Source organism: Physella acuta, unplaced genomic scaffold (assembly GCF_028476545.2).
Source record: "Physella acuta isolate Inbredline_101_S28 unplaced genomic scaffold, ASM2847654v3 ptg000809l, whole genome shotgun sequence".
In the NCBI taxonomy this organism is placed as follows: Eukaryota; Metazoa; Mollusca; class Gastropoda; family Physidae; genus Physella; species Physella acuta.
In genome coordinates, this window is record NW_026732327.1 from 234,126 (window position 1) to 254,104 (window position 19,979).

The 19,979-nt window shown below is 33.4% G+C and overlaps 1 long non-coding RNA gene across 1 annotated transcript in view; it reads left to right on the plus strand.

Moving 5' to 3' along the window:
* The first annotated feature begins 879 nt into the window (after positions 1-879).
* The window catches only part of LOC131951381 (uncharacterized), a 28,892-nt gene continuing 9,792 nt past the window's right edge, over positions 880-19,979 (plus strand). Inside the window, exons 1-2 of the long non-coding RNA XR_009388421.1 lie at positions 880-933; positions 10,900-10,975. This is a non-coding gene — a long non-coding RNA (uncharacterized LOC131951381). The remainder of the gene's footprint in view (positions 934-10,899; positions 10,976-19,979) is intronic.

Here is a 19,979-nt window from a genome sequence, read left to right on the forward strand (position 1 = left end):
ATGGTTATTTTTTTTCCTTTTCGAATATATAAGGCGTAATTTTGAATTATATCTTAAATCATTTAGATTTACGGTGGGTACACTCCCATTTAACCGCTAAATATGGCACAAGTTATTTTTGTATGAAGCAATGCGGATTTTAGACATTTAACAATCTCCCATGAGATTACACTTGTCACTTGAACCCAAACAAAAGAGACTACGTATGTAAATCAAACTACAAACATTTCAAACTGTTTACTTGAGGACGTGCTATTGTGTTACCTGTGTGTAGTGTTACACAATAGGGAACAAAGAGACTTAACCCTCCAGGTAAAATGTTGTTGCACTCATCTCTATAAGACATGTTAATGACCTTGATAAGGCAGACAAACGACGTTTGAAGGTCGTATCCTCGTTTCTAAATATTAAGTTATAACGTCTAGAAAAAGCAATCTGGAAACATTTATTAAAATATCTCTATCAAAATAAAAAAAAAACGATAATATCGTTCACTATATCGTATTTCAAAATGAAAAAAAACCAATTCATTAAAAAATTATTTTAGTCAATAAAATAATCAGTAATGTTATAAGTTAAAAATGTAGTAATATATTCTCCCTTTGATGCTAACAATAATCAATTTTAAATTATTACTGTTCCTCTATTTCTGATGTAAGATTTGCTATGGATTTAATCGATTGGAGGGGGGACGGTGGAAAGGGAGGACAACATTTTATAATGCAATGTAGTAACGTCATTGATTGGTCGAAAGCAGTCAGCAGTGTTTGTAATTCATATTCTAAATATAGACTATTCTTCACAAGGGGGCGCTGTATAAATGGGCTGCAACCGCAAGCGGGTCATCAATCCTTCGGGTAATTTTAATCCATATTCTACAACTCATGACGCTTTTGTAAAGTATATCACAACGTTTTACTTCTTGATTAATTGGTAAGTTTTATTAAAACGTTATTCTTTAACAAAGGTTGTGTGTTTTTAGCTTTAAACATAGAATACATAGTGATTTTCTAAACATTTACATACAATGAAACTGATCTATCTTTATTATAAAAACGCACATGAAATACATTGTAAACAAAACAGTATATAGATCAAACACTAAATTAGTATTTATGTTCAAGTGATACATATATTTCGTGTTATATACAAGATAACTCGTGGAACCAATCTATATATATATAAAGCAGTGTATGTGTGTCTGTGTTTGTGTGTCTGTGTGTGTGTCTTTTATGCATTACCACACCTCTTATCACATCGCCGTGAAACTTCGGGAAGTTGTTGAGAATATTCCTGGGGAGGTTTCTGGGAAAAAAAAATTTCAAATTCGCAGGGGTGGCGCCCCGGCAGGGCGCTATTTGTTTTCTCTATATACGGTATATAAAAATAAAAGTCTATTTTGATTTCACACTGTTCATCCGATAGGCATGCAACTTTGGGGAGTTCGTTATAACCCTCTAGGGAAGGGTTCTGAAAAAAATAATTTTTAATTTCGCAAGATTTCTGCGCTAAAAACGTTTTTAAATTTGCAGGGGTGGCGCCCCGGCAGGGCGCGATTTGTTTTTCTCAAAATGCGGTATATAAAAAAAAATAAAAGTGAATTGCGGTGACACCGTTCTCACTATCGCCGTGAAACTTTGGGGAGTTCATTATAAAACTCTAGGAAAGGGTTCTGTAAAAAATCATTTTTAATTTCGCAAGGGCGGCGCCACGGGAGGGTGCGATTTTTCTCTATATACGGTATATAAAAATAAAAGTCGATTTTGGTGTGACACCGTTATCCGATAGCCTTGAGACTTTGAGGGAGTTGATTAGAACAATTCAGGTAAGGGTTCTGTAAAAAAAAAATCCTTTTTAAATTTCGCAAGGGCGGCTGCGATTTTTCTCTATATAAGGTTTATAAAAATAAAAGTCTATTTCGGTTTCACACCGTTCATCCATGTACCATGAAACTTTGGGGAGATGATTAGATCCCTCAATAGTAGGGTTCTGCAAAAAAAATATTGTTTAATATTGCAAGGGCGGCGCCCTCCGTATGGGGGGGGGGGGGGGGGAGCGATTTTTTTTCTCTATACACGGTATATATAAAAAAAATTGGATGCGGTTCATTCGAGTGCCATGAAACTTTAGAGAGTAGATGAGAATACTCCCAAGAATATTTCTGCGAAAAAGAAAACTAAAGTTTCTTATGGGCGGCGCCATATAGGGTACAACTTTCGTCTATACACGGTTGGGCGCCAAGAGTTTTAGAGCGACTATGTTGGCACTTGGCATCCTTTAATCGAGCGTCCTGCATAGCGAGTAAGAGGTACTACTATATTCAGCGGTAAAACTACAACAGGCTTCTAAAAATAACTTTGTAACGAGAGGAAATACTTCTGTACAGTTTCGTCACCTTGCCAAAGATGAAAAAATAACTTTATGAATATGAGGAGCCTACTGTAGAGTTTCGTCACTTTGCGAATGATGCAATAAGCATCTATTATTAGACAATCCAGTCAGAAATTGAGATCGAGCATCTAATAATAGACCATTAGTAAAGCTAGCATATTGCATTGGTCACACTGATGTTTAAAACACGTCAAATACTTTTTTTTTCGTGTTAAAGAAAAAATTCCTGTTCATTTGTGTCACTTTAGCGAATGACGAAATCTGCATCATTATTAACAGGATGCAGTTTGGCACGATGGCGCCTGTTAGTTTTAAGGAGCCAGGGGTCGTGCGCAGCGCCTATGCGGTAGTGTAATCGGGGGTGGGGCCCCTGAGAGCGCCCCTCTACGTCTCTGACACATGGGCGGTCACCGAAGTGTGTTCTACCATATTATTTCGGTGAGCGATTAATGTACACTCAATGTTTTCATGCGGTAGTGTAGGTAAACCCGTGTCCCGATATTTATGATCCATTGTTTACATTTAAATCACTCACTTTTAGAAAAGACGGTAACTCGTCTAAGAACATATGATTGGTAACGCGTTGGTGAAATCCTAATGCATTCGTCAAACTTTCTTCTATCCCCGCGGCAACGCGCGGGGGACGGGTACGCTAGTATTTAAATAAATAATGTATATATTAATTCTTTTCATTTTTCGAGTAAAGCTTATCTTCAATCAGGTGTCTTAGTTTCTGCGAATAAAATAGTACATTGCCCATACCAGTAACCAGAAAAACTAAAATTCACAAAACAAAAAAACATCTACAAGAACAAAGTGGGTCAACAAAATGGCGTAGTTGAAATAATTTAAGTCCTTTGTGTTTTAATGTACGCTTGGTTGTCTACCTACCTCGTGGGGAGGAATAGGGGCGGACAGTTGTAAACTATATTTTAAAATATTTCATGCAGGGGGAGGGGGATATAATAGGGGGGGGGGGAGTAACGAAAGTTCTTCAGAAGGGGGGGGGGGCACAGTTCATTCCTCCCCGAAGTAATTCCTGAAAGAACCTGCGTGCAGAGATATCAGAACCACGATGTTTTTTTATATTATTATGGCGGATTATTGCTATCAGCCTTTCTATGTTTGGTTGTGATGCATTTATAAAACTCCTTGATTGTTCAATTTCGAAGAAAACTGTACCTATAGAAAATGAATGAGTCATGGGAACGGAATGCGCGTATTGAAAATTTAAGGAGCGGTTGTGTACAGGATAGAAGAGCTAACTTCTAGAAATACACCCCAGAGATCCGCATAAAACCGGTTTTAGAAATGTTTTAGCTATGCTTTTGTTCGCTCTGGTATTTCGTTTCGCACCCGCAGGTGCAGCAGGCCAACGTTGATCCCAGCAAAGCCCACAAATTAATCCGCCGTTTTTTGTGCAACCGACAATAACGTGTCTGTAATTTGAATAAACTTATATATGCCTGTTTAATTACTTCATCGTTACACCTCAGTGATTTGTAATGTGCAGTAAGAACATTTACTTTTAAAATTATATTTCCTCTCTAAGCAATCACTGACAACTAAAAGAGTCGACTACAATGTAAATAGCGGAAAAGGATAAAAAATGTATTTGCCATTTTTAAGGATACTTGAAAAGATATATTTTAGAAAATTGTGTTCTGTACTCGTCATTTAACCAATATAATTTCTCTTGTAATCTTCCCACTGTTGTAAACATTAAGCTTAATTATGATGACTGATGTTTACGTTCACAAAAAGCACGTAGGTTTAAAAGAAACAAGAGAGATAAATGAGAGTTGAGCTTTAAGGAGACAGAACAAAAAAATCCAAATTAGTGAAACGTTTGTGAGATTAGTGCTTCCTTCTCTCTTACAACACTTACTGCAAGGATACAGAACACATTGGTACTTGTGTTTCACATATTCACATACTATCAAGTTTAACCTCACAAGTCATATTATTTGCTTCAAGAAAACGAATTTCATTGAAATTAAGCATAAAAATGTATAAATCTAAACTTTAAAATAAAAATGTTGTGACATTACTTAAACATTTAAAAAAATCTACTCTGTGTTTGGCTCCAAGTCCGGATAATGATCTTTTACCTGAGGTTTGAAGAATTAGATTGTCTGAATATTTCATCCTTCTTTTTGAAGCAAAATGCAGGTGTTTGTTTATCTCACTCGTTTCATTTCATCAATAATTAGCCATTTTTTTCTGCCTTCGTTTTTTTTTCATCGCCACCACATAAGTTTTCTACAGCCATAGTTTCTTTTTGTTCAAACGAGTGTTTTGTAAAGTGAGAAAAATAACTTACAACATTAAACAAGACATGACGCTGTCTTCGTCTTTATCAGACATGGTACACTAATCACCTCTATGTTTTAGCAATCTCGGTTATAAATTTTAATTTATATGTGGTTGCTTCTAGATAACAATTCTTTGAAACCTCGACCAACTTTTTTCATTAAAATCTTACATTCAATTTTATATAATAAAAATACAGAATGACCTATCAAATCATATTTGTTTTATCGATTAATATAATTCATTGTTACTTTTCTTATTTTCTAATTGTTTTATTTCCATGTTATACAAAATTAAAATCTGTAATCAAATTAACCCAGCTATATATAAAAATGTAGGTAAGTGTCTACTAGTAAACGAACACTTTAAATACAATCAACTGTAGGAGACTTTAGAATATGTCCTTTTTTCAAGTCTTTGCATTTAGTATAGGAAACTGTATTAGTATTAGTGTTCACATGATTGTAAGATAACAACAAATGCATGTGTCTCTCTTCTCGTTTACAAGAATACTCATCTGCTGTTTAGATTTTATTTTTCTTTAGCACAATAAAAAATAAGTGTATTTATTTCTTGTTTTGTTTAGTAAATGCAATTACGCTTTGAAAATTTTAAAACCATCAAATCCACTGTAAGAAATGAGATGTCTTTTCGGTAATCTATCGCTTTAGGTACATAAAATCGGCCGCGGCTAGTAATGTACGAAAAAGTTACCTCATTGTCAAGGCTTTAGTAGAAGTATATTGTGAAATAATTGTGTCAAATATTATAGATAACTGAATAATAAACCAAAATTAATGGCTAAATATATCAATATAGGCCAGAAATTAACTTTAAACAGCAGTGTTTGCGAGCAAGATTTGCTATATAAACAGCAGCCTTTTGTAAAATAGAGTAGCTTCCCCTGAATCTTCCGCTATAATTTTAACAAAATAAAACTTAAACTAGATGGCTGCTATAGTAAATGAGCATGGTTGCATCTGATGAAAACATCGCTACTAAATCGCTAGTCTTCATTTATTACTGAAAATTTTTTATTCAATTGTTTAAAAACAGGTACATAAAAGAAACAAGAAACAAGGAAACATTTTTGTATTTTTCAAAACATAAATCCTTCTCAAATAGTAAAATAATTATTAAAATTTAAGGAGTCACCTGTTTTTCACATTACTAGTCGAGGGCGATTTTACATACCTAGAACGAGAGATTACCGTCTTTTCTTATTTGGACTGATGATTTTCACAAATGGTAATCAGTTCAAATAATCACTGATATATACTCTCTCATAAGGAATGTTCTTTATAAATAATTATACTACAGCTTTTTCAATTATTTTTTATAAAAGTGTCTATTTTATCAATATCACTAGGAAAAGTCATACCATGTTTTAACACTTATTTTTTATATCAACACTAACAGCAGCAACAATTTTCAACATATTAATTGGTTCAGCCGCGCACTTAAAGGCAGAAATTTTACACTGCCGCTACCAACCACCGTCTTGTTGTATTGTTGTAAAAACGTCATTTATACTGCATCATGATCTTTAATAAATGTTTTATGGTTGATCTTTTTAAAAGTTGTTAAGGTCTTTGAGGTCACTTCATATAGTGTAAATGCCATACATTTTAACATAAATTTAGTGAATATTGTTTTCCACACATAAGAGGTATAATATAGAAGCAACTGCCTGCATCTGTATTATTGCAGATTACTATTAAAATTTAAAAATAAACATTGCCTATCATTTTGCTACTCATTAAAATCGCTGAGAGCAACTATCTTTTTGAAAATTGTATGTGTTTTTTAATCATTAATATGGTGTAATTTAGTTGAAGCATATTATCTGAAATTAAAAATAAATAATTTAATGCATTTTCCCTCATCTATTTAAGGTTTTTAAATTATAATAATTTATAACTCTATTTATATTTATTAACTTCATAAGCCGTCTTTTACATTATTCAAAGCTTAAACAAACGGATATTGATATAATTTTCAGTGCAAATTCAGAGTTTTCCAAAGTTGTGTTTACACGAACAATTTTATGTTATTTAATGAACTATAACTTTACTTAGCACGCATTTTTCTTCGCCTTCAGATTGGGATGACCGCAACCAAACAGATGTCAATTTGACATTATTTACATCATTTAACGTTTTTCGCTGCTCCTTCTCTGCCAACTAGATATTTTAAGAGTTGTTGGAAATTATCTCCAGCTTGTTACCTGTGTTTATTGTGTGGTTCCTTGATCAATTTAATGTAAACTAACAAATTGGCTTTAAAATGTGGCAGTAAAATATTATTATTTGGTACGCTGTGTTATCCTGGGTATGATTTTATTATCGTGTATCCTATACCGTAAGCAAAATTTCCTGTGCGTGTATAAAAACGGTATGTTTTAAATGTTAGAAATTGTTAGACTTGATTAACGGGTGTAGTGTTTTTATAATTTTACTTACCTATTTAATTTTGTTACTGTTTAAATTTGTCAGCAGGATTTCAGAAAAATCTTGTTTATTAATATTTTTCCCCTTTGCTAACCAAGTAATTTTTTTAACCTGCAGATCGTTGGATAGCACGAGATAGTGTTGAGGCTTAGTTACGATAGTTATATTGATTAAGTTGAAGATTTACAATACAACAAACTAGAGTCAAAACTCTAGTCTCACTACAATGATTTTTTGAAAATTAATGTTGTTCAATAAATTACTACTTGGTAGCACTAGGCAAATGATTTATGATTAATTATCATACATTTATCTACGACTGTGTTTCATAAACTTTCAGATTACCGCCCTGTATATACTATACTATGCCTATTCAAAATTGTAACAAACATTCATTATGAAGAATCAGTACTAGAAATCTTGTTAATTTGTGACTACTATTTTGTAAAATGTGTTTTTTTTTTGCTGTGCGCAAATCCACGTCTTATTTGGTCTTCCCTGTTTTTGGTTTCCATAGGTTTCCAGTTCAGCGCAATACCTGTGATAACATCCAGTCCCATTCTTGCATCAGGGTCAATCCAGCACCATCTTTTTTTATTACCCAATCCATTTCCATTTTCCCCGAGTGAATCCTCATTGAATATGATGCTTTACCACTGGTCTACATTTGGTCTTGGGAGAATTGTTCTACGATCGCCATGTTTTTGAATGGTTGTTTTAGCTTTAGAGATTCGTATTTTCAATTAAATGACGCAGTCTCTTTAATAATCGACCATGCTGACTAAATATATGAAATCTTTTTTCTTAGTGTACTCCATCCCCAATCGAAAACGTAGGTACTCTGAGCTAGTTGTTAGCGTCAATCTGTTGCCTCTTATTTGGTCTGTAGCTTACGGCTTCAGCCAGTAAATTACTAGGTTAAAGAGCAGTGGAGACAGAACACGCCTCATTCTTTTACTTCTGCCTGGACCATAATATATAGGCCATTTATATGGTTCCGATAAACTCTGCATTGAAAACCTTTTATTTTAATGTCTGATTATTTCTCCTGAAAACCATGACACAGTAAGATTTTTGCATCTGACTATACTATCAAAAGCATTTTCAAAATCAATGAAAAAAGCAAAAATACTTTTTTCTAGTATTTGTCCCAAGGTAAATGTGTTGTCTATTATTCTTTTCAAAGCCCGCCTTGTTCTTTCAACGATTTTTCCTCTGCAAAACTGGATATTCTGTTGACATTGATACCGCAAAATATTTTACTTGTGAGTGGTGAAGTGTGATGCCTCGACAAGTTTTACACATGATTTATTTAGTGTTTTTAGCATTTTGACTACTAGACCATTTTACATTCATTACAGTTTCTTTCGTTGTTCCAGACTTCTTGCAAAAAATGTATGTAATGAATGTTTTGTGCGTTTCTTAATTTAATTTTTTGTATACCTGCAGCAAGCAGTTTTATTAATGCAGAATTTTTATAATTGATTGGGCAAAATAACGACTTTACGTGCATATTTATTTTTAGCAATGTTTGTTCTGCAATAGATGTTTCATTATTCTACACGTAATCATAAAGTCCTCTAGTTTTATGTTAATAATTGCAACTGCTGTTCTTTTCTTTCTAACATCATACACCCTGACATTTGTCCATACTCTTATATATTTGTGGTCGTCAATGTTTGGAGGAAAATTATACCTGTTATAAACACTGTTATAACGTGTTTGCTACAGATAGTAGTTACTTGCTCATGTGGAATTTTAGTGTTAGGGACGTAGAGGGGCGCTCTCGGGAGCCCCCGAGTACACATGTAGCCGGGGCGCCGCGTACGGCCCCTGGCTAGATTTAATCATCGAATGTCGCAGGCACCATAGTGCTAACAGGATAGCACAGGGCGCCAAATCGCACCTTGGCAGTGAGAGACTCTAAAACCCCATCTTAAAGTCTACCGCACTGTTTAAAACGAACGTAGGCGCCAAATCGCAACCCTCAGGGGCACCGGAGGAAGCTCCTGATTCGACAATGATTATTGTTGCCCATCGTGTCCGTAGTGTATAGCCTTTTTTTGTAAACGAACATAGGCACCATAGTGCTCACAGGGAAGTCCGGGGCGCTTCATGCCAAGCAATAGCTGGGGCGCCTGCGGCTGTGCCTGTTGACGTTTTAACGCTGAATATAGTAGTTACCTTTACCCGCTATGCAGGACGCTCAATTTACGGATACCTAGTGCTACGATAGCCGCTCTGAAATTTTGGGCGTCAAAACCATGTATTGAAGAATATCGCACCCTCCCGGGCACCGACCATAAGAGATTTATTTTCGTAGAAGCCTGCTCGGGAGTATTATCTTTAACCCCCAAAGTTTTCATGCCACGGTGTCAAACTGCATCCGACTTTTATTTTTATATACCATATAGTGAGAAAAATCTTTCCCTTCAGGGACGCCGCCCTTGCGAAATTAAAAAAAAAGATCTTTTTTTGCAGAAACCTCTCCTGGATTATTCTAATTAACTCCCCAAAGTTTCATGGCGCTCTGATGAACGGTATCAAACCGCAATCTATTTGTATTTTTATACTAGATAAACGGGCACTAGGTTGATGTGTTTTATTTTTCTCTAAACCGAAACCAAAACTAAAAGCACCGCTTCACTACAAATTTAACCAGAAACGAAAAATGTAACTGAAAACGGTTTTTATTCAGAATCAGCATTTTAACTGGATTTAACCGTGATTTACACGTAGTTACTGCATATTCATACTAAAAATAGTCGTAGTCTTGTCCCTTACCCTTACACGTAAGCTCAAACTTGACAAAAGTCGCATTCGGAGTTTCTTTCAGGCAACTCTCCAGGGGAGGGCTGAGTCCCCCGATAGAACGTCTACCGCTCCCTATTTTGAAATACAATTTATATAGAAAATATATACTTTTACCAGTGTCCGCCTCCTCGCCCAGGGAGTTCCGAAATTACAGAGTGACAGAATAGCGAAACTATTATTATAGATACCGTGTATGGAGAAGAACAAAATCACGTCCTGTCCGGCCGCCACCCGTGCGAATTTAAATATTTTGTTTCGCAGATACATCCTTATGAGTATTCTCAACAGCTTCCCAGTTTCATGGCGATTGCATGAAAGGTGTAGCAAAGCATAAAACAGAAGCAGATAGCCTTATTACTGAGACTGAGACTTCCATACAGCGCGCCCTTGGGTCTGCTGGGTGGTAGTGTAGGCAAACTCGTGCCCCCGCAAATGCGCGCGGGAACGGACATGATAGTATATACACATACGTTTATTAAACATATATTTAAAATTCGGCGACTTGTTTTGCTCTTTTCGCTTAGTGCGTTCACGAGGTATGGGGTCTAAATAAAACTATACTTGTGATCCATCGTTTTGGTTATTATTTTACATTGCAAGTTAAAAAGTGACCAGTGACTTTGTAGGTATCTGACTCAGGCCTGAATGGAAAAAGAAGCTACAATAAAAATATAAGTCAGGGCTAGGGCAACTCAGTTTAGCGTTTTCCCCCCGGGCCGCTTTGATATAGAACGTCCACCCTACACATGCGCATGATTGTTTAAGTTTTTTTTTAATTATTATTACTTGAACCTAGGATTACACAATTTTGAGAATACAAACTAAAAGAGTAAATTTATTGTTTCTTATAATTGTGCACATTATTTGTATTATGTAGTTTATAATTGATTATGTATATTTTTTTCATTATGTTGTTGTTCCTTTTTCGCAGATCAAGATTTGAAAGAGTGTTTTATCTTGATTCCCGTTTAATAACGTCCGACTTTGAAATCTATATTATATCAAACGTAAGTTTTAGAACATAATTTTCAATAATCAACTATTAATTTATTATGCTTTGGCTAACAACTTTACGTTTAACATAACGAATCGCTTGTGTATGCGTTAAAATATTTATTTAAATATTTTATTTATTTGAAAATTCAAGCTTTACACACACTACAAAACAACAACATTACAATACAAATAACAAATAATTTATTGCCATTGCCTTAGCTACAAGTGGCCCTAAAATATGTTGCACAGTTTAGGAGGCGACTTTAAAAAATTGAATATAGTCGATCACATTCAATTGTTTAGACAATGTATTTAAGTTCATACTTAATCATGTGATTGAATTATGTATAAAATAAATTTAGTGTGTTGGATATATTGACGTGATTTTATTTTTCTGTCTGCCATGATTTGTTCAAGATACTTTATCATATAATACTTTGTCTGAGATTTATGTCATGAGAAGTTTGTCCTGAGATAATTGTCTGTATGTATTTTATTTAATAATTGTGCCCTAAGATAATTTGTTATGTGACCGTTCATCGAGCTAATGACAGTTTATTGCTGTTTTGTGTAAAGTATAGTTAAACTGTCTGTATACTAAACACGTTACATAAAGTTCGTTATCTTTATAAAAGCTTAATATACGTTTTGTATTAAAACGACACCCTGTGTGCACACTTAGGACCAGATCTATTTATACCAGCCAATGGCGTAGCAGGGTGTAGCAAACACATATTTTTATATCCCGCACAACATATGTGTAGCTCAGCGGTCCTCAGATTTCATATAGTTACAATTATGGATTTTTTTTCTTATTTCTACAAATATTCCTTCTAAGATATTGATAACGCACACTGTATTTAAACTACCTCTAAACTTGCATTAAATCTTATTTCGTACGCGTACGTTTTTTTAAAAATTATTTTCAAATGTGGCTTCTCGTTTTGTTGTGCTATGGATGACATAGTTGCACTGCTTTAGTAATCAAAGGCGCCCCTAACAGAATATTCTACTTACCCCTTATGGTAAAAGCGCTTCTAACATGCAATATTATAGTTATCCCTAATAAGGGATGAAACAATGTCAGATTATACCCTTTATTCCTAAAAATTCCCTGACCTATTTTGTATGAATTTCACCGCGCAAACCCTCTGAACGCTAACTTAAAAAATTAAATGAAATCGACAAAATACGACAGAAAGATTGTAGGGATGCCAAACACACAGGTCTATTTTAATTCAATCCCAAATGTTTAGCGATCCTGAATTTTTTAAAAGACTGAAACTAAAAGTCACTCCGATAATATTTTTTTTTAAAATTCATAGATATTTCATTACATTCTAGACATTCTCGATATAGTCCCTGATATAAGTGGCTTTTTATAGTTGTTCCAAGCTTTATATTAAATCTAATATTTAAATGATTATGCATACTATAAAAATAGTTTAACATTTCAGACCGATCTTGACCCCATTATGTAATATTACAGAATATTCTATATACAGGTAATAATAGAACCGCTACCAATAGAGTATTCTAGTTAACTCTAATGTAAGTGACGCTTTAAACAGGCTGTTTTAGTTACCCCTAATGTAAGAGGCGCTTTTAGAAAGGATTTTTTTAGTTACCCCAAACTTTAATTAAAACATACAAGAACAATCGGTTCCAGCTAAGATCATGAATAAAACGATACTGTAGCGTAAAAATAGTAACAAGTTAACGGGATTTTCATTGATTCCTATCTTAATTGACAATAAGGACAGGGAAAAAAAAAGAAAAATTCACATGGATATAACTTCCTAGTCAATGTTGCGTAGCAGATAAAAATTGTGCCAAACACTTGCCAATATACTACAATGAAAATATTACTTTGGTTTTCCCCAGCTATTTAAAAATACAATGTAGTTTCGGGAAAAGGGCATGATGATAGCGAATTCCCCTGAAATTTGTTTAGAACCATTCAAATTTAAAAAATACTGACACAATAATTATTATATTGAAATCGTTTTCACAAATGAGAAATAATTATTTAAAAATGTGTTGAGATACCTATTGCAAAAACCGTATTCAAAAACAGTTTATTCAGAACAAGAAGTATTAAGCATTAACATTAGAAAGTATACTTGTAATAATTAGCTTTATGTATTAAATTAATTAAATTATTGGTCTTTTTAATTAAAGATAAATATGCAATCATATAACATCTTTTTATTTGCGTTACTTGAATTAACCCAGAGGTTTATTAAAATTAATTTTAATTGCATTATAAGTACTAATTGTTGAATTTATATATTTAATATATATATATATATATATATATATATATATATATATATATATATATATATATATATATATATATATATATATATATATATAAGTGTGTTCTACCTCACTATTAAGGAGATTAATTAATTAAACTCAAGGCTTTCATACAGCACGCCCTGGGATGTGCTGGGCGGTAGTGTAGGCAAACCGATGCTCCGACAAATACGATCCAATAAATGTAGCGCAATCATTGTTTACATTTAAATAACCCAGTGTTAGAAAACAATACCGCACTTCTAAGATTATAGGCTTGGTAACGCATTGATAACTTTGAAGGTTGTGATGACTCTTTTAGTGGAATCGGGCTATAAAAAATAGTAGGTATGTTTGTGACCAAACTGTTTTTTTTCTTCATAGAAACTTTTTAAAAATACGTTGGTTTATTAGAATGTGATTTTAAATTATCAAAGTATCAAATTTTTAGCTTTTAGAACTGGCATCGAATTCTCGTAGCATTGCTAATCTTTCGGTTTTCCTATCACATACTTTTCTTCGAGTATGTTATTGTTAGTGTTATGTGTATTTACTTTGGATAGCAGCTGTATTTTAGTTGCCTGAAATCTTCCCAGCAGTGTTTTATGGTTATTTTTTTCGTTTTCTAATATATAGGCTACGGCGTAATTTTGAAATACATCTTATATCGTTTAGATTTACGGTAGTTACACTCCCATTTAACCACTAAATATTGCACAAGTTAGTTTGTATGAAGCAATGCGGATTTTAGACATTTAATTTAACACTCGCCCATGAGATAAAACTTGTCACTTTAACCCTAAGCCCAAACAAAAGAGACGACGTATGTATATAAACCTACACACATTTTAAACTGTGTTTACTTGAGGACGTGCTATTGTGTTACCTGTGTGTAATGTTAGAGAACACTTAAAAAGAGACTTAACCCTCCAGGTAAAATGTCACTGTACCCGTCTCAAAAACAAATTTTAATAACCTTGATAATGCAGACAAGCGATGGTTGAAGGTCGTATCCTCGTTTCTAAACATAGAGTTATATTTATAACGTCCAGAAAAAGCAATCTGGCAACATTTATTAAAATATCTCTATCAGAATTTAATAAAACCGGTAATATCGTTTGCTATATCGTATTTCAAACTGAAAAAAAAACAATTCTTTAAAATTTTAGTCAATAAATTAATCACTTTTATCATAAGTTTAAACTGTTGTACTTTGATGCAAATAATAATCAATTTTAAATTATTACCGTTCCCCTATATCTGACGCAAGATTTGCTATGGATTTAATCGATTGGAGGGGGGACGGTGGAAAGGGAGGACAACATTTTATATTGCAATGTAGTAACGTCATTGATTGGTCGATAGCAGTCAGCAGTGTTTGTAATTCAATATAGGCAATTCCCCACAAGGGGGCGCTGTATAAATCTGCGGCAACCGCAAGCGGATCTGCAATCCTGCGGGTAATATTAATTCATATTCTACAACTCATGACGCTTTTGTAAAGTATAGCAAAACGTTTTACTTCTTGATTAATTGGTAAGTTTTATTAAACGTTATTCTTTAACAAAGTTTGTTTTTTAGCTTTAAACATAGGATACGTAGTGATTTTCTAAACATTTACACACAATGAAACTCTGATCAATCAAAGGCACTTAAAATACATAGAAAACGCAACAGTATATAGAGTAAACACAAAATTATTATTTACATTCAAGCGATACATAATATATTTCTTGTTATATACAAGATAACTCGTGGAACCAATCTTTAAATAAATTATGTATATATTAATTGTTTTATTTTTCGAGTTAAACTTTTCTTCAACCATTCTCGTCAACGAGAAAAAAAAAGTGTCTTAGTTTCTGCGAATAAAATAGAAAATTGCACATGCTAGTAGCCAGAAAAAAAGCTAAAACAAAAAAAAAACCCATCTACAATAACAACGTAGATCAACATAATGGCGTAGTGGGCATAACTTGAGACCTATGTGTTTCAATGTACGCTTGGTTGTCTACCTACCTCGGGGGGAGGAGTAGGGGCGGACACTGGTAAACTATTTTTTTTCTATTTCATCGGGAGGAGGGAGGAAATAAGAGAGGGTGGGGGGGGGGGGGGGCGTTGCGAAAGTAGTTCGAAAGGGGGGGGCACACTTCACTCCTCCCCGAAGTAGTTCCTGAAAGAAACTGCGCGCGGAGATATTAGAACCACGATTTCTTTTATATTATTATGGCGGTTTATTGCTATCAGCCTTGTAGACCTTTTCTATGTTTGGGTATGAGGTAGGGGCGGAACTACAATGCCGCCAGACCCCGCAATGCGGGGAGGGGGGGTCACTCCGTTTAGGGGCCCACACCCGACCAAAATCAATTTTTTGATAGTTAAAAAACTTAATTTTCTTTCACTTTTGACTTGATGGTTGTTTTGTAAAAAGAATACTGTGGCTGCCATTGGATTAACTTTATTCTATAGACACAATCTCTCGCTCTTGTATAATCTTTTTACTTTTGTTTTTAAACCATTGTGAATGATAGGCAAACGTTTAAACCACTTACATGACGTATTTACTTCTTTTAAAAATACGTGCTCTTAAGTAGGCCTAACTTTTACTAGATTTGTACTAAACAAATTAAAAATTACTTCTCTCAATTTTTTTTTAAAAATACATACTAAAGAATAAAATAGTATAAAAAGGAAATGTACAAATACAAAAAGACAAAAATTTTTTCATAAAAAACGTTTTAATAACAAGCTTTTATGTAATAATGGACTAAAAAGTAGAAAATAAATTATAGACTACTATTTAAATAACTATAAAGAAAAGCGTGGGTCACTTTAGTATCTATTGGATACCTTTACTAATGTTAAGGAAGACACCCACGCTTTGCTTTATAGTTATTTAAATAGTAGTCTATAATTTATTTTCTACTTTTTAGTCCATTATTACATAAAAGCTTGTTATTAAAACGTTTTTTATAAACTTTTTTTTAGTACTTTACATGTTTTATTTACAATAGAGTTACATGACTAAAAACCATTGCGCGCCTACTGAACGTGATGGCGCAGCCATTGAACGTGATGGTGCAGCTATTGAACGTGATGACGCGTGTGGTGTGGTTGGATAGACATGCCTACTAATTCGGTCCAAATATTAATTAATTCATAAAAAAATAATTAGGCATCCAATTAAGTCAAATTTAATTTCAGATTGAATTGTCTTCATGTCTTGACCCACGTGTCAAATATGAATCGTATCGTCAAGTAGAAGTGACCGAATTTTCACTCCGGCGTTTCGATCTAGACTGACGACAGACTTACGACTGACGAGGAAGTGAGTTAAATAAAAGCTTTTAAAAACCATTACACATACAAAGCTTTGATGTTTCATATTCTTTTGACCGATTGTAGGTTAAGAAATAATACGGCAGTCATAAAATAAAGCAGCTATTTTCAAAACATTCGAGTCAGACTAATGCACTCACACACATGACATGTTGTTGTAATTTGCTTTAATTGAAAAATAAACGAAGACATTTTTTTTCAAAACCAGAAATGAGTATCCTATGTTCATATTTTTTGTATATATATATATATATATATATATATATATATATATATATATATATATATATATATATATATATATATATATATATATATATATATATATATATATATATATATATATATATATATATATATATATGGGGCCCAAAACATTTTTGCGGGGTGGCTGCCACTTGTGTGAGGTATGTATAAAACTTCCCGATTGTTCAATTTCTCCAACGAACCCAACCTCCGTTTTATACAGATCGCGATCGGGAACCACTGAACATAGTTCCCTAGGCGTCCGCACCGAAAGAGACCTCCCCCCCCCTCCCCCCTCCCATAATATATGTTTCGAAGAACACTGTACCTAGAAAACGAATGAGCCATGGGAACGGAATGCGCGTTTTGAAAATTTAAGGAGCGGTTTTGTACAGGATAGAATACACCCACGAGATCCGCAAAAAAAAAAAAAAAACGGTTTTAGAAATGTTTTAGCTATGCTATTGTTCGCTCTGGAATTTCGTTTCGCTCCTGCAGGAAGGTGCAGCAGACCAACGTTGATCCCAGCTACGCCCAAAAATTAATGCGCCATTTTTTGTGCAACCGACCATAACGCTCTGTAATTTGAATAAGCTTATATAGGCTTGTTTAGGTACTTGATCGTTACACCTCAGTGATTTGTTATGTGCAGTAAGACAATTTAATTTTCTCATTATATTTCCTCGCTAAGCTAACACTGACAACTAAAAGAGTCGACAACAAGGTAAATAGTGGAAAGGGATAACAATGTATTTGCCATTTTTAAGGAAACCTTAAAAGATATATTTAAAAAAGTGTATGCTGTACTCGTGATTTAACCAATATAATTTCTCTTGAAATCTTCCCACTGTTGTAAACATCAAGCTTAATTATGATGACTAATGATTATGTTCACAAAAAGTAGGAAGGTTAAAAAGAAACAAGAGAGATAAATGAGAGAGAGGATTTAGGGAGACTGAACAAAAAATCCAAATCGGTGGAGCTTATATGAGATTAATGCTTCTATTCTCTCTTACAACACTTACTGCAAGGATACAGAATACATTAGTACTTGTGTTTCACATATTCACATGCTATCAAGTTTAACCTCAAGAGTCATAATATTTATTTGCTTCAAGAAAACAAGTTTCATAAAAATTTAAGCATAAAAATATATGCATCTAAACTTTAAAATAAAAACATTAATGAAATTATTTAAACAGATAAAAAGCCCGCGCTTTCGGCTCCTTGCCCAGATAATGATTCTTTACCTGAGGTATAAAATGTTAGATTTTCTGAATATTGCCTCTTTCTATTTGAAGCAATCATGCAGGTTTTTGTTTATCTAACTCGTCTCATTTCAGCAATCAGTAGCTATCCTTTTCGGCCTTCGTTTTTTAGATCTGTCTATAAATTCTTCTAGGATTATAGTCTCATCACCACCACACAAGTTAGGAGACTAACGATGAACTACAACTACAACTATTTAAGTGCTTTCTTGGCAGAGTTTGTTCAAACGAGTGTTTTGTAAAGTGAGAAAAATAGTTTACAACATTAAACAAGACATGACGCTGTCTTCGTCTTTATCAGACATGGTACACTAATCACCTCTATATTTTAGCAATCTCGGTTATAAATTTTAATTTATATGTGGTTGCTTCTAGATAACAATTCTTTGAAACCTCGACCAACTTTTTTCATTAAAATCTTACATTCAATTTTATATAATACAAATACAGAATGACCTATCAAATCATATTTGTTTTATCGATTAATAGAGTTCATTGTTACTTTTCTAAAATTGAAATTGTTTTATTTCCAAGTGAAACTAAATTAAAATCTGTAATCAAATTAAACCAGCTATAAATAGAAATTTATATTGAGTGTCTAGTAGTAAAAACAACCGAACACTTGATATACAATGTAAAGCGTTAAATCGACCAACTATAGGTAGGCTACTATTTTATTTGCCCTATTTTCGTAACAATATAAAATTATTTACTTGGATTGTTTTCTTTTTGTCATCATGTCATTTAATATCATTCCTTGAACAACTTTACTTTTGGTTAACAATCTAATATATAAAGCTCAATTCTGTATGTAACATGTAAAAAGTTTGTCGTTGACATACTTCTCTGGATTTAAGTGTTAGACTATTACCGTGCTCATAGTCTAAATTTATGAGTTAAAAAATTACTATTGAAAGTGTTGGGAAATAATTTTCATTTTTCAAACTGATAGTAATAATTGTCGGCATGTTCAATAAACACAATTTTTAAAAAATAGCAAAAATTCTAATTATGTCTGAAAATTATTTATATTTAGTCCTTTAGCACTTACTTCCTTTCGATAAATTAGGAAAACACAATTACTTCCCTTTATAAAACATTGCATTAGTTTTTGGGAAAACAATAATTACATAATTAGCGGGGATTGATCAAGTGCAAATGTTGTAGGTATTTTACGAATAAGCTTGGAGTATTATAATTGTTTATTTGGTTTGGTTTGGCACCTACGTTCGTTTAAGTGAGTGCAAAAGACTATGAATAAGTTGGGGTACTATAGTCGATTATTAAGCTGAAACAGGCGATTCTGCCCCGGGCTAGACTGTGAGCACTTTGCGTTTATGTTCGCATTAGTGTTATCTTTGTGTTTAGGTTGGGTTTGCGTTAGTGGTTGCGTTTTGATTTGGTTCATTTTTGTTCTTTCTTTTTTCGTTTTCGTTTGTGTTTTTTTTTCTTTGGGTTTGTGTTTGTATTTGTATTTGTGGTTGGTTTTGCGTTTGGATTTGGTTTGTTTTCGTTTGCTTTTTCGTTTGTGTTTTTTTCTTTGTGTTTGTGGTTGGTTTTGCGTTTTGATTTGGTTTGTTTTCGTTTGCTTTTTCGTTTGTTTTTTTTTCTTTGTGTTCGTATTGGTGTTTGTGTTTGTGGTTGGGTTTGTTGTTAGGTTTTTGTTTTCGTTTGCTTTTTTGTTTGTTTTTTCTTTGTGTTTGTATTGGTGTTTGTGGTTGTTTTTGTTGTTAGGTTTTTGTTTTCGTTTGTTTCTGTAATTGTGTTAGCGTTATGTTTGCGTTTTGTTGTTTTGGTTTTGGTTGGTTGTGGTTTGGGTGGGCAGTGCCGAGTTTATGATGATTACTAAACACACTAACAG